The 10,000-nt window shown below is 55.1% G+C and overlaps 1 protein-coding gene across 1 annotated transcript in view; it reads right to left on the bottom strand.

The window, feature by feature from the left end:
* hdac4 (histone deacetylase 4) overlaps positions 1–10,000 on the bottom strand; it is a 206,492-nt gene that overhangs the window by 5,645 nt on the left and 190,847 nt on the right. The window lies entirely within an intron of this gene.

Genomic DNA, 10,000 nt, shown 5'->3' with positions numbered 1-10,000 from the left:
CACAAGGAGCTCGACGTTTTGATTTAGTTAAACTTTAAAAACATTTTAATTGCTTAACACACTGACTTAATGTATGTAATGTTTTAAGCCTCTGTGAGCTAGCCAACTAAATTGCTTGTAATTACGCATCACGTCATCACTTCACTTTCACTCTGACATCTTTCTGCCTTCAAAGTGCGTCTCAATCTCGTGTCGACTCGAAGCAGAAGTATAAATCAGGCTTAACACTACTGGCTGCCATACCAGCCAATCACATGTCACCCTGCAGCGGCCTGCTGACGGCCTGCTGGTGGCCTGTAGCGTAGTGGTTAAGGGGTCCCTCAAGGTCGGTGGTTCGATCCCTGGTTCGAACCCCGGCCTGCACAGCCATTGGGCCCTTGAGCACGGCCCTTAACCCTGCATTGCTCCATTACTCCAGGGGAGGAATGTCTCCTCTTTAGTATAATCAACTGTACGTCGCTCTGGATAAGAGCGTCTGCCAAATGCCATTAATGTAATGTAATGCAGCGCTGCTGGCCACCAGGCATGGCAAGGAAGAGAGTTGGGGTGTGGGTGGAACAGGATGGCAGGTGGAGATGTGGGTGGAACAGGATGGCAGGTTGGGGTGTGGGTGGAACAGGATGGCAGGTTGGGGTGTAGGTGGAACAGGATGGCAGGTTGGGGTTGGGGTGTGGGTGGAACAGGATGGCAGGTTGGGGTGTGAACAGGATAACAGGTGGTCTGGGTAGAACAGGATGGCAGGTGGGGGTTGGGGTGTGGGTGGAACAGGATGACAGGTTGGGCTGTGACTGAAACAGGATGACAGTTTGGGCTGTTGGTGGGAAGAACAGGATGACAGGTTAGGCTGTGGGTGGAACAAGATGGCAGGTTGGGATAAGGGTGGAACAGGATGACAGGTTGGGATATGGGTGGAACAGGATGGCAGGTTGGGGTTGGGGTGGAACAGGATAGCAGGTGGAGGTGTCGGTAGAACAGGATGGCAGGTTGGGATACGGGTGGAACAGGATGATGGTTTGGGCTGTGGGTGGGTGGAACAGGATGGCAGGTTGGGCTGTGGGTGGAACAGCATGGCAGGTTGGGTTGTGGGTAGAACAGGATGGCAGGTTGGGCTGTGGGTGGAACAAGATGGCAGGTTGGGATACGGGTGGAACAGGATGACAGGTTGGGATATGGGTGGAACAGGATGGCAGTTTGGGCTGTGGGTGGAACAGGACGACAGGTTGGGATATAGGTGGAACAGGATGACAGTTTGGGCTGTGGGTGGAACAAGATAGGTTGGGATACGGGTGGAACAGGGTGGCAGGTTGGGATAAGGGTGGAACAGGATGATGGTTTGGGCTGTGGGTGAGTAGAACAGGATGGCTGGTTGGGCTGTGGGTGGAACAGGATGACAGGTTGGGCTGAGGGTGGAACGGGATGGCAGATTGGGCTGTGGGTGGGTTGAACAAAATGACAGGTTGGACTGTGGGTGGAACAGGATGACAGGTTGGGATATAGGTGGAACAGGATGACAGTTTGGGCTGTGGGTGGAACAGGATGGCAGTTTGGGCTGTGGGTGGAACAGGACGACAGGTTGGGATATAGGTGGAACAGGATGACAGTTTGGGCTGTGGGTGGAACAAGATAGGTTGGGATACGGGTGGAACAGGGTGGCAGGTTGGGATAAGGGTGGAACAGGATGATGGTTTGGGCTGTGGGTGAGTAGAACAGGATGGCTGGTTGGGCTGTGGGTGGAACAGGATGACAGGTTGGGCTGAGGGTGGAACGGGATGACAGGTTGGGATATAGGTGGAACAGGATGACAGTTTGGGCTGTGGGTGGGTAGAACAGGACGGCTGGTTGGGCTGTGGGTGGAACAGGATGACAGGTTGGGCTGAGGGTGGAACGGGATGGCAGGTTGGGATACGGGTGGAACAGGATGACAGTTTTGGCTGTGGGTGGGTAGAACAGGATGGCAGGTTGGGCTGTGGGTGGAACAGGATGGCAGGTTGGCCTGTGGGTGGAACAGGATGACAGGTTGGGATACAGGTGGAACAGGATGACAGGTTGGGCTGTGGGTGGAACAGGATGGCAGGTTGGGATACGGGTGAACAGAATGGCAGGTTGGGCTATGGGTGGGTAGAACAGGATGGCAGGTTGGGATGTGGGAGGAACAGGATGACAGGTTGGGCTGTGGGTGGAACAGGATGGCAGGTTGGGATGTGGGCTTATGACAGCTGTTTCCACAGAGAGCAGTCAGAAGGCAGAGCTGCATCTGTGGCTTGCATTCCAAATGCGGAATGATTCCATTTCCTTCTGGCAGTGGGCTGCATTTCTCAGCCCCCATGTGAAAACTAAATGTAAAATAGCCAAACTTTTCATTGTGTAAACACGGAAAAGGAAAGGCATGTGTTCGAGAGCGAGAGAGAGAGAGAGAGAGAGGCCAAGGGGAATTAAATGTAATACGAGCCGGATTTGGAGAGGCAGAAGAAAGAGAGAAGTGAGTGAAGCAGCCCTTAGCGAAGCTGAAAGTTTTATTTTAATTAAAACACATAAGAGAAGGAAAAGGGAGGGGGCTTGGGGCGAGTGAGTGAGTTTGGAGACAGCCATTACATTACATTACATTACATTACACTCTCTCAGGGCCCCACTCTCTAAGGGCCCCACTCACAGGACCCCACTCTCTAAGGGCCCCACACTCTCAGGGCCCCAAACTCTCAGGGCCCCACTCTCTAAGGGCCCCACTCTTTCAGGGCCCCACTCTCTCAGGGCCCCACACTCTAAGGGCCCCACTCTCTAAGGGCCCCACTCTCTCAGGGCCCCACACTCTAAGGGCCCCACTCACAGGACCCCACTCTCTCAGGGCCCCACACTCTAAGGGCCCCACTCTCTAAGGGCCCCACTCTCTCAGGGCCCCACTCTCTAAGGGCCCCACTCTCTCAGGGCCCCACTCACAGGACCCCACTCTCTAAGGGCCCCACTCTCTCATGGCCCCACTCTCTAAGGGCCCCACTCTTTCAGGGCCCCACTCTCTCAGGGCCCCACACTCTCAGGGCCCCACTCTCTAAGGGCCCCACTCTTTCAGGGCCCCACTCTCTCAGGGCCCCACACTCTCAGGGCCCCACACTCTCAGGGCCCCACACTCTAAGGGCCCCACTCTCTAAGGGCCCCACTCTCTCAGGGCCCCACACTCTAAGGGCCCCACTCTCTCAGGGCCCCACTCTCTAAGGGCCCAACTCTCTCAGGGCCCCACACTCTAAGGGCCCCACTCACAGGACCCAACTCTCTCAGGGCCCCACTCTCTAAGGGCCCCACACTCTCAGGGCCCCAAACTCTCAGGGCCCCACTCTCTAAGGGCCCCACTCTTTCAGGGCCCCACTCTCTCAGGGCCCCACACTCTAAGGGCCCCACTCTCTAAGGGCCCCACTCTCTCAGGGCCCCACACTCTAAGGGCCCCACTCACAGGACCCCACTCTCTCAGGGCCCCACACTCTAAGGGCCCCACTCTCTAAGGGCCCCACTCTCTCAGGGCCCCACTCTCTAAGGGCCCCACTCTCTCAGGGCCCCACTCACAGGACCCCACTCTCTAAGGGCCCCACTCTCTCATGGCCCCACTCTCTAAGGGCCCCACTCTTTCAGGGCCCCACTCTCTCAGGGCCCCACACTCTCAGGGCCCCACTCTCTAAGGGCCCCACTCTTTCAGGGCCCCACTCTCTCAGGGCCCCACACTCTCAGGGCCCCACACTCTCAGGGCCCCACACTCTAAGGGCCCCACTCTCTAAGGGCCCCACTCTCTCAGGGCCCCACACTCTAAGGGCCCCACTCTCTCAGGGCCCCACTCTCTAAGGGCCCAACTCTCTCAGGGCCCCACACTCTAAGGGCCCCACTCACAGGACCCCACTCTCTCAGGGCCCCACACTCTAAGGGCCCCACTCTCTAAGGGCCCCACTCTCTCAGGGCCCCACTCTCTAAGGGCCCCACTCTCTAAGGGCCCCACTCTCTAAGGGCCCCACTCACAGGACCCCACTCTCTAAGGGCCCCACTCTCTCATGGCCCCACTCTCTAAGGGCCCCACTCTTTCAGGGCCCCACTCTCTCAGGGCCCCACACTCTAAGGGCCCCACTCTCTCAGGGCCCCACTCTCTAAGGGCCCCACTCACAGGACCCCACTCTCTCAGGGCCCCACACTCTCAGGGCCCCACTCTCTAAGGGCCCCACTCACAGGACCCCACTCTCTAAGGGCCCAACACTCTCAGGGCCCCACTCCACTCTCTAAGGGCCCCACACTCTAAGGGCCCCACTCTCTCAGGGCCCCACTCTCTCAGGGCCCCACACTCTCAGGGCCCCACTCTCTAAGGGCCCCACTCTCTAAGGGCCCCACACTCTAAGGGCCCCACTCTCTCAGGGCCCCACTCTCTAAGGGCCCCACTCACAGGACCCCACTCTCTCAGGGCCCCACTCCACTCTCTAAGGGCCCCACTCTCTCAGGGCCCCACTCTCTAAGGGCCCCACTCACAGGACCCCACTCTCTCAGGGCCCCACACTCTCAGGGCCCCACACTCTCAGGGCCCCACTCTCTCAGGGCCCCACACTCTAAGGGCCCCACTCTCTAAGGGCCCCACTCTCTCAGGGCCCCACACTCTAAGGGCCCCACTCTCTCAGGGCCCCACTCTCTAAGGGCCCCACTCACAGGACCCCACTCTCTAAGGGCCCCACTCTCTCAGGGCCCCACTCTCTAAGGGCCCCACTCACAGGACCCCACTCTCTAAGGGCCCAACACTCTCAGGGCCCCACTCCACTCTCTAAGGGCCCCACTCTCTCAGGGCCCCACTCACAGGACCCCACTCTCTCAGGGCCCCACACTCTCAGGGCCCCACTCTCTCAGGGCCCCACACTCTAAGGGCCCCACTCTTTCAGGGCCCCACTCTCTCAGGGCCCCACACTCTCAGGGCCCCACTCTCTCAGGGCTCCACACTTTAAGGGCCCCACTCTCTAAGGGCCCCACTCTCTCAGGGCCCCACACTCTAAGGGCCCCACTCTCTAAGGGCCCCACTCTCTCAGGGCCCCACTCTCTCAGGGCCCCACACTCTCAGGGCCCCACTCTCTCAGGGCCCCACACTCTAAGGGCCCCACTCTCTCAGGGCCCCACTCTCTAAGGGCCCCACACTCTAAGGGCCCCACTCTCTCAGGGCCCCACTCTCTAAGGGCCCCACTCACAGGACCCCACTCTCTCAGGGCCCCACTCCACTCTCTAAGGGCCCCACTCTCTCAGGGCCCCACTCTCTAAGGGCCCCACTCACAGGACCCCACTCTCTCAGGGCCCCACACTCTCAGGGCCCCACACTCTCAGGGCCCCACTCTCTCAGGGCCCCACACTCTAAGGGCCCCACACTCTCAGGGCCCCACTCTCTCAGGGCCCCACACTCTCAGGGCCCCACTCTCTCAGGGCCCCGCTCTCTAAGGGCCCCACTCTCTCAGGGCCCCACTCACAGGACCCCGCCCCCCCCTCCTGCTCACCCCTGCCCTGGCACTGCAGGGGGCCCAGCTGTCAGTCACTCTGACGGACAGCCTTCCCCGCGCGCCCGTAAACTTTAATGGGTCTTGTCAGCGCGAGGCCAGATGCGCGGCTGGTATGACACACGGCGGATGCCAGCGTCTGCCGTGACATAAAGGCTGGTTTCACGCCCCCCCCCCGCCCCCCGCCCCCCCTCAGCTTCATGAGCGCAATAGGCAGGTCACTGCATTCTCTGCAAACTTAAAAAACAGAAAAGAAAAACTGAGCTGAGATGAAAATGGGCCTCCAAACGCAGGTGAAAGCCAACTAATGTGAGACACTAGGGGCATCAGAACAGCCAAAGGAATGCTCTGGAAAGTTCCATGATGTCCATGATGTCCAGTACATGAAGTAATAAAGTATACAAAGAAATAATATAACCATAGAAAATATACTTGCATCTTGAGAAGTGGGAATTTTGTATTATTATATTATTATGTGAATAGAATTTAAATGGCATTTGCATCACTAATTTATCTGGGTCAAATGCATAATTGTTTTGGACTCAAATACTTTCCGAATCCTTTTTTTCCAAATTCAAATAATTTTCGCTGCTCAATTGATTCCATTTGGTTCAACTGAGCTAACCGAGAGGACTGGTAGGCAGGGTTTGCACTTTGAGAGCATTTCACAGGTTCCAATACACCAGACCATGTTGAAACCCACCCCCCATGCCATTGGCTGAGGAAATTTGAACAAATTTTCAACCAATGAGCTTGAATCATTGCTATACAATGTTTGGGTACAGTGTCAGTCTGTCAGCTGTATATTTTGAACTCTGTTTAACTGTGAGATGTGGAAAGGCAGCAGTAATTGAAACTCATCCAAATGTACTTCCCCTCTTTGTCCCGGCGGGAGTGGTGGTGCTCGTGACGCAGATTTTTGCAGCCAGTATAAACTCCCTCCTCTCACTCTGGAGCCCGGCAGTAAAATGCTCTATATAACCGTAACAGCCACACGGAGAGGCGCGGTCTGAGTGTTTAACCGTAACAGCCACACGGAGAGGCGCGGTCTGAGTGTTTAACCATAACGGCCACACGAAGAGGCGCGGTCTGAGTGTTTAACCGTAACGGCCACACGGAGAGGCGCGGTCTGAGTGTTTAACCGTAACAGCCACACGGAGAGGCGCGGTCTGAGTGTTTAACCGTAACGGCCACACGGAGAGGCGCGGTCTGAGTGTTTAACCGTAACAGCCACACGGAGAGGCGCGGTCTGAGTGTTTAACCGTAACGGCCACACGGAGAGGCGCGGTCTGAGTGTTTAACCGTAACGGCCACACGGAGAGGCGCGGTCTGAGTGTTTAACCGTAACAGCCACACGGAGAGGTCCCCCTGGCTCCCCTTTCTCCCGCTATCTGCCCCCCCCACCCCCCCCCTTTCTCCTGCTATCTGCTTCATCAAACGCCCCTGCAGAATGTCACCGCCATAGCACACATTCCAGTGTTATTACATCGCAAGTATCGTGCAAATGATGATAAAACGCTGGCTTCCTGCTTTGTGATTAACGGTGGGGGTTAAACATCTTATCAGGCTGCGTTTCTTCCCGGTTCTTAATTACAGTACATGGTGACTGCAGAATCAAATTAATAAGCAACCGCCTGACTATGGTTTTACTGTAAGCAGCAATGTAAGAAAGAGTTATGAAACAAGCCAAAACAAAGCAAAAACAAACGCAACACACGCACACACCAAACACACCAACACTGAGGCATGTTCTCAAACTCTGTCTTGGCCTTAATGTGAATGTGGTTCCATGTGTGTGTCTGTGTGGTTGGGTTTGTATGTGTGTATGCATATTCGTGTTGTGTGTGCTTGTGTATGTGTGTATGCCTGTACGTGCGTATGTATTTGCATTTATATGTGTGTGTGTGTGTGTGTGTGTGTGTGCAAGCGCATGCATGCACATGGGATTTTTCCTGTGCAGAGTCTGTAGTGAAACTCGACACGGAGCTGGTTTTGTAATAATAGCTTCCTTTTACTTCAAATGATTCCCAATTTCCTTTGATTATACGATCTCTCTCCCTCACAGTGACCCCATCTGGTGGAGGTGTGAGTCTAACAGCTTGCAGATGTGCGGTGAGCAGAGGGTCCCAGGGAGCCCACAGAGACACCGCAGAGCCTGAACCTTGTTATTCTACGCCCATCCTCCCCCTCCACTTAACACCACTACTCCCAACACACCACCCCCAACGCCGGCTTTACAGCCTCCCAAATCCACCGCACGCCAAAGCAGCCATGCGCCAGCTAGACTGAGGAGAGGAGTCGGGCCATAATAAAACTCCCAGCAGCCCCCAGGGGCACAGGGCAGCCTTCGGTGAGCAAACTAATTAACATTATGGCATTGCATTTAGAGCTCTTGACAAACTTTGTTCCTGTTGAAAGCTGTTTGGCAGTGTTGCCCATTGGTCCGGATGGCCTGTTCAGCCTGTTCAGCGTGTTCAGCGTGTTCAGCCTGTTCAGCGTGTTCAGCGTGTTTAGCGTGTTCAGCGTGTTCAGCGTGTTCAGCGTGTTTAGCGTGTTTAGCGTGTTTAGCGTGTTCAGCGTGTTCAGCGTGTTTAGCGTGTTCAGCGTGTTTAGCGTGTTTAGCGTGTTTAGCGTGTTCAGCATGTTCAGCGTGTTCAGCGTGTTCAGCGTGTTCAGCGTGTTTAGCGTGTTCAGCGTGTTCAGCCTGCCTTCGGTGCCCGCTGGCGATGGCAGGAGCAGCTCTGTGCCAAGGCCCCTCCCTGTTCCCCTCACCCACTCTGACACGGCCAGAAACAAGGCTTTTTAATTTGCACGCTACTCACAGAGCCTTCCTTTTATTGCATTTGTTTTGTTTTATTGTTTTATTTTTCGTTTGTCCAAAGAAAATTCTATCTGGATGCTGGCCATTGGGGTTTTATAGTTCCTGGAAGTGATTTATGATCCAGTGGAGAGAGCCCGACTCTGAGCTCCTCTTGTAAAACATCCCGGATAACACCCCCCCCAAACCTGCATGAGCCCGGCCGGGGGACCCGGCGGCAGTGCACAGGTCTGGAAGTTTCTGCAGGAAAACTCCCCACAGCGGCTTCATGTGGGAGCGTCGCTCTGCAGCGACACAGCTTCATTAATGCAGGGCTCCAGACCACACTGAGCTACAGACCACACTGAGCTACAGACCACACTGAGCTACAGACCACGCTGGGCTCCAGACCATGCTGGGCTCCAGACCACGCTGGGCTCCAGACCATGCTGAGCTCCAGACCACACTGGGCTCCAGACCACGCTGAGCTCCAGACCATGCTGGGCTCCAGACCACGCTGGGCTCCAGACCACGCTGGGCTCCAGACCACGCTGGGCTCCAGGCTACGCTTGTTTTAAATCATCACGCAGAGGGTTTGTCTGCAGCAACACTTTCACACAAAATGGCTTTCTGAAAAAAGCAATGGCCATCGCTTGGGACAGGTTTCACCAGCACATCTTCAGCCCTTCAGATAATACACACCAATATCAACCAATCACATCAATATACAACAAATAATCTGTTCATTTATAATGGAAATAACACGGGGCCTTGGGCAGAGAGAAGCACTGGGAGAGGAGGGAAAACAAAGCCTTTTGTCAAAAAGACACACGGCGGCTGTGATTCAGAGACACATTCCCCTCTCGAGAAACTGCTGGTCTTACGGCCATAAACAACAAGCACTAGAGATACCTATGCTGGAAAAAATTACAGTCTTTTTGCTGAGGCCAAATAAGCGCTATCGTCATACCGTTAACTCTGGGGGAAGAGACCTGCCATCGTACTGCATTAATCTGGGCCTGCTCCGCCTGACAGGCCTGCGCACTCCCCAAATTAACCCCGCTCCCCTCGGCTGGACGGCTGCTGCTTCCTGTCTCTCAGCGCCCGGAGCTGTCCTCCCACGACAGGGCGGAGGGACGGGGGATTCCACCGCTGTCCCGGCCAGGGTTCGGGAGGGAAATGGGAATTGGGGCATTCGTATCAGACCCTGCACTCTGCAACCTAGCCACGGCCCATCCCAAAGTGCCTATGTTAGAGTATTCCAATGCCCTGTTAGAATATTCCAAAGCCCTGTTACAGTATTACAATGCCCTGTTACAGTATTCCAATGCCCTGTTAGAATATTCCAATGCCCTGTTACAGTATTACAATGCCCTGTTACAGTATTCCAATGCCCTGTTAGAATATTCCAATGCCCTGTTACAGTATTACAATGCCCTGTTACAGTATTCCAATGCCCTGTTAGAATATTCCAATGCCCTGTTACAGTATTCCAATGCCCTGTTACAGTATTCCAATGCCCTGTCGGAATATTCCAATGCCCTGTTACAGTATTACAATGCCCTGTCGGAATATTACAATGCCCTGTCGGAATATTCCAATGCCCTGTTACAGTATTTCAATGCCCTGTCGGAATATTACAATGCCCTGTTACAGTATTACAATGCCCTGTCGGAATATTACAATGCCCTGTCGGAATATTCCAATG

The sequence above is a fragment of the Conger conger genome, chromosome 17, assembly GCF_963514075.1.
Source record: "Conger conger chromosome 17, fConCon1.1, whole genome shotgun sequence".
Classification (NCBI taxonomy): Eukaryota; Metazoa; Chordata; class Actinopteri; order Anguilliformes; family Congridae; genus Conger; species Conger conger.
This window is presented reverse-complemented; position numbering and strand designations above follow the sequence as displayed.